We start from the raw sequence: 6282 nt of genomic DNA, 5'->3' as shown, positions 1-6282 counted from the left end.
ATGAAATAACCTCTTGGGTGTAATCCAGCTCCATTTCTGATAGTGCTCAATACCCATCATTAATAAATAATAATTTAGCATTTGGATTTTTTTTTTTTGTAAAAAAGTAAGATATTAGGGGCCAGGGAGATGGCTCAGTAGATTAAGTACTTCCCTGGAAAGTGCAAGGGTCTGAGTTCAATCCCCAGTTCCACCAAAAATATTCAAAAAAAAAAAAAAAAAGTAAGATATTCTGAATAGTGTTGAGGCCTTCTGTGTATCTCTCCACAGATGCATTTCTTCACCTTTCTTCCCAAGAAATCACCGTCAAGAGCCTGGTATGTAATCTTGTAGATGATGCTTTTGTGTGTTTACTAATAAGGTATGTATTTAAACTCCTACAGAGTTATGTTTTCCATAGTTGTCTCAGTTACTTTCTCTTGTGGCTGGGACAAATACCTGACATCCAAAATGAAGAAAGGAAAGCTTCTTTAGCTCACTGTCAGTGGAGGTTTCAGTCCGTACTCAGCTGGCTCCAAGGCAGAGCGGCACAGGACAGAGAGCAATCGCTCATGGTGGTGGCAAAGAGCAAAGAACAAAAGGGATTGCAGCAGCTCAGGCAGCTGGCCAGCCTCTCTCCCCTCCTTACACTGTAATGCAGATTACCTGCCCCAGGGCGGCTGCACCATCCACACCCACAATAATCAATCACAAACTCTAGAAGCAGGCCCATGACTGCGTGAGGCTTTGGGGGGACACCTAGACACAAACCATAACAAAAGTTAAAAGTTAAAATTGTGTCGAATGCTACTGTATTGCTCATACTTTTCAAATTCCTTCCCTCAATATCCTGTTTTAAGGCCCACTCTTGTTGACATACATATAGTTTATTCATTCTAACTACTGATTATGCTTAATCACATGAAAACATCACTATTGATCCATCTTCTTCTGATGGACATTCGTTTCAATTTTTTTTACTAATAACATTGTGAGGATCCTACAGATGTGTCTCAGTTTGTAAAGTTCCTGTATCTAGGAGCAAGGTGAATGGGCTGTAGAAAATGTTAGTTTCTATTTTAGTACAGTAAGTCGCTAACTTAATGAACATGCCAGTTGTAAACCCTCACAGGTATAGACAGACCGGGAATCATGAACACTTGTAGATGCAAACGAGTGCCTGCACGTAGCTCACATGTCGCCAGGGGCACTGTCACCGCGGAGCTGCTGTGTGCTCACTGCATAGTGCCACAGTGTACAGCAGCACGGGGCTCAGCCAGCGCCCAGGATGCCTGAAAGTCAGAGGAAAAGCAGCGGTGTTGGGCAGGGCACAAAAGGCACAAAAAGCACAAAGCATAAAACTACACATTTTATGTTCATATCAGAGGTGTGTGAGACTCACTTCCGATCCAACTTACGAATATTCTCCTGGAACAGAGCACATTCCTAAGTTGAGGACTTACTGTAGTATTGACAAGTTATTATATAAGTAGTTATAACAGCTTACAAGAGAACTGTTCAAGAATTTCTCATTTCTTATATGCTCCTTCTCATCAGATCTTTTATTTAAATTTTTAAAAATCTTTTATTTATTTGGTGCAGGGTCTCACTCTGCAGCTTGGACTTGTAGCGATTCTCCTGTCTCAGCTTCCCCAGTGCTGGGATTACAGGCATGCACCACCACACCCAGGTTGGTGGCTGGCATGGCATACGGTACTGGGGATTGAACTCAGGTCCTTACACTTGCCAGGCAGGCACTTAGATCACTGACCTATCTCTCCAGCCCTCAGTAGACTTTTTAGCCATGACTGATCTTAGCATATGAAATAATATATTGTTTCAGTTTTCATCTTCTAGACATCCAGTTAGGTTGAGTATGTATTAGACAGGGCAAAACCTAAGTTTCAGTAACAAAGAGATATCCTGATCCAAGAGTTTAAGTCGAAAAGATGCTTCTCTTGCATAACAGTTGTACAGTGGTGTTATGGTTTGTGTCTAGTTGTCCCCCCAAAGCCTCGTGCAGTCATGGGGTGGACTTCTAGAGTTTGCGATTAACTCATGATCCACTAGGATTATGGGTGTGAGGGCTGCTGGAATTATGGGTGTGAGTACTACAGCCAGCCTGGGACAGACAGCCTGAACTCAATTTAAGGGAGACAGACTTGCTCTCTGTAACGATTGTTGCTGCTACTCCTTCGTTTAGCTCTTGCTGTTTTGCTGTCTTCCACTTCCATGAGCTGCTGCCTTCTGCCATGTGCCAGTCTGCCTTGGAGCCAGCTGAGTCCAGACTGCAACCTGCAGTGACTGTGAGCTAAATAAACCTTTCCTTCCTTCATTTTGGGTGTCAGGTATTTGTCCCAGCAAGGAGAGAACAGTAACTGAGACAGGCGGGCAGTCAGGCTGGTGAGGTAGGTTGCTCTATACAGTCACGCAGGTATCCTTCCATTTGTTCCGCTGCTATCTTTTAGGTCTTCAACCTTGACTTCACAGTTGAAGTCAGGTTACTGCTGCACAGTAGCTTTTGGATTAACATAGAGAAGTTTAGAATGGGGTAGTATTCCTTCACAAGTAACTGTTGGTTGGACACTTACATTTCTTCTTTCGTGGTGCTAATACATGTTGGCCATTTATTTTGTCTTTGTCTTACTGACTTACAGGGATAAACTGATAGTGAATTCAGCTGACTGGCATAAAATTTACATTCTAGATTTGTCTATTTAATTTGTATGATGTATTTGATCATCTAAAAGGTGAGGTTTGGGGAGATAGATCAGTGGAATAAGTGCTTGCCTGGCAAGCACAAGGTCTTGAGTTCAATCCCCAGTACTGAAAATAAATAATAAATAAATAAATAAATAAATAAATAAATAAATAAATGTAGGAGTGTTAAAAGATAAGGTTTACATACCTCAACAATGCTGCTTAAAATATTGTAAAGGATATCCTTATTGAAATGAATCATACCATATTCTCTTCCTAACACTTTCAGTTTTATAAAGTGAATAATTGCCAACCATCCCAAAACAATTGTTTTTTGAAGTCTGATATCTTACATACTCAGTTTTTTAAAATAAAGATAGACCTATATATCATGTTAATTTCTTAAAACTCATGCTATTATGCAATTTCTTTAGGCTAGAAGTTGAAACATAAAAAAAATATGTTGCTCAGATACAGTTGAACCTACAGGAAAGTCTTACAAAATTTATGTGGCATTGTGGTAACTTTTTGGATCATTCTGAATTTCAGTATTCTCAATTGTATGGATGAAGTTTTTTGTTTTGTCTGCTATATGAGATTGTTATAAGGATCAAGGTAGAGAAAACATGTGGAATGCCACATTTATATATTGTGAGGAATTTTAAATTATAAATAATTTCAGCAGCATGGAGTAGAATGTATTTGAAGTGTCTTAAATCTTATTTTCAGCTCCACTGACATATTTCATATGTCATTTATGTAGAAATTCACACTCCAGGTCAGGGACCTGGGTAATCACTGCCAACTCTGTGTATGTGTGTGTGCGTGCATGTGTGTACTTGTCCATGTGTGGGGATGGGTGCAGTTGGAATAGCAGCCATGTGCATTTATGTATGTGTGTGGTGTGCGCACATGTATGTATTTGTCCATTTGTGTGGGGATGGGTGTGATTGGAGTAGCAGCCGTGTGTTAACCTCATGTCTGTGCGTCAAGACTTCCTGACAGTTGCCTGTATTTTAAGTTGCTGCATTCCTAATGGCCACTGGGGAAGCTGGCTTTCCAGCCTGTTCCCAAGGAGATTCCAGAGAAACCACATCAGTTCAAGTTGTGTGACAGTTTCTTTCTGTCACTGCTTCAGGCCAAACCAGCTGTCATTCGTCACTGCCATCTCTGGGTGGTTCTCAGTCTCCTGCAGCTCTGTGTGCTACCTACCTGTCACGCACAGTAAAAGCCTGGGACATTTAGAGGTGACACTCACTGTTGTTCTCTCCCAGGAAAATGCATCAGTGCTTCTCTGGGCAGTTCTGCTCCACCACGGCCCTGCACAGGGATCCTCGGGTTGGCCAAGGAAAAGCACAGCTAACAGTCCAGGGTGAGGAGGCCAGAGACCAAAACCGAGGATACCTTGGGTGTGGCTTTTGCTTTGCTGTTGATAAACTAACTTTTAAAAGTTGGGAAGGAAAAAGATTGTAAATGTGTTCAAGAAGTCATTTAAACAGAATATAGGAAAAGCCTCATCATCTTACTGAATTTTAGCTTTAAAACTAAAAATAACGGTATTGTAACAAAATGCAGGATGATTATTTTACTCCATGTAGCTTGAACTTGTACAGTGGAATGCCTAGTGGGAAGAGGAAGTGGACTTAGGTGACCAAGGTGGGGAGTAGCAGGTGAGGACTTCTGTCCTCCCCCATGCCCAGGTGGGGCTGATACCATTCCTTCAATAAGCATCTATTGAGCAACACCAATGGGCTGAGAGATGACAGGGCTGAGATGTAGCAGAACCTGAGACAGGTGACTTTACTCCCATGAAGTTTAAATCTGGAGACCCATGTTTAGAGGAGGTTACGGGGCAAGAGACACATGAAAATTAAAATAATCAAATAACAATGTGTCAGGAAGTCTTAAATGCTCTATAAAAATATGAATGCTTAGGCAAACATGGGGGGGGACCAGGTTCTATCTCCAGCACCATAGACTGCACCAGCCTTGCCCTTGGGCGCGTTAAGCTGGCCACTAAGACTGGGCGTGATGGCGCATACCTGTAACCCCAGAGCTGGGATGGCTAAAAACAGTAGCTTCATTATGAGTCTGACCTGTGTAGTGAAACCCTGTACGAAATACATTACACACACACACATATATATGAGTAGGCACGGTATGAAAGCCCTTGGGTCATCAGAGATGGTCTTTCTGTAAATACACATGTAAACTGCTATATACTGTGTGTTTGTATCTCTCTGAAGTTGTATTAATCCCTACAAGAATTGGTCCTTTAAGAGATGTATGATGGTTTGTATCCTTTTCCTTAATACATCTTTAGTTTTAATAATGCGACATGTTATACCTAAGCTATGCATCATGATAACCAATACTTTCAAAGAATTGTCAAGAATAAATACTAAAAGGGCCAGCCAAATAGCTCAGTGGATTAAAGCACCTGCAAGCAGGTGCAGGGGCCATGGGTTCAATCTTTGGGCCTGCCATGCTGGCCCTGGCCCCAGGGCATGCTGAGATGGCAGTCAAGACTGGGTATGGAGGCGTGTGCCTGCAATTCCAGCTCTTGGGAGGATGTAAACTGGTGGATCACTATGAGTCTGGTCTAGTAGTGAGACCCTGAACACCCCGTAGACCCTTCCCTAAAATAAAAAATAAAAAAAAGAGCCAGAGATGTAGCTTGATGAAAAGATACTAGGTTAAATTCCCAGTTCAGTTAATAAATAAAAAAATAGGAACTCAAAGAGTCCCTCTCCGACCCCCATAAGCTCACTCAATAAGAAAACCATCATCTTTGAGCCCAGAAGTGAGTCCTGACAGGCACTGAATTGGTGCCTCCATCTTCAATTTCTGGCCTCTCAAACTGTGAGAAATGAATTCCTATTGTTTCGAAGCCATCAGGTTTATGGTATTCTTGTTACAGCAGCTGCAACACAGGAATAAGCAAAGGAACATTGGGTAGAGGGCTCAGCCAGTGCATAGGACCAGAATGGGACTAAGGTTAGCAGGTCCTATGGAGCTAGGAAGAAGGCAGGCAGGCCTGGAGTGGGCTGTCTGAGGGCCAAATGCAGGAAGGTGCCCTGGTGGCTAGAGCCAGACCACACAGCCCTCTGTCAGGCAGGACCTGGGGCTTAAATGACAAGCCCAGAGATTTAGTCCAGAAAGCAGTTCCTCTAGAGAGCCTCTAAGGCATTGAGAAAGCCAACAAACACACTCAGGGATTGTATCTGGGCTGGGTCAAACACCCTCGTCTGTGGAAAGAGGGCAGACACCATATCCAGCCCTGCAAAGGAGTTATAGGAGCTGGGTGAGCTTGTGAGGGAGTCAATGAATGTGGTGTGTCTAGGTTACTCTGCTCTCGTTGCTGGAACAAATACACTTGTAATGAAGGAAGGAAAGGTTTATTTAGCTCACAGTTACTGTAGGTTTCAGTCCATACTCAGCCGTCTCCAAGGCAGAGTGGCACATGGCAGAGAGCAACCTTTCTTGACACTGGCAAAGAGCAGAGAACAAAAGGAGGAGGAGGAGGGGGAATAACCATGGCTACAGAGAGCAATTCTGTCTCCCTTAAGTTGATTCAGGCTGTCCGCCCCAGGCTGGGTACAG

The sequence above is a fragment of the Octodon degus genome, unplaced genomic scaffold (assembly GCF_000260255.1).
Source record: "Octodon degus isolate 3935 unplaced genomic scaffold, OctDeg1.0 scaffold00036, whole genome shotgun sequence".
Taxonomy (NCBI): domain Eukaryota; kingdom Metazoa; phylum Chordata; class Mammalia; order Rodentia; family Octodontidae; genus Octodon; species Octodon degus.
The sequence above is the reverse complement of the archived record's forward strand: the minus strand, read 5'-3'. Positions refer to the sequence as shown.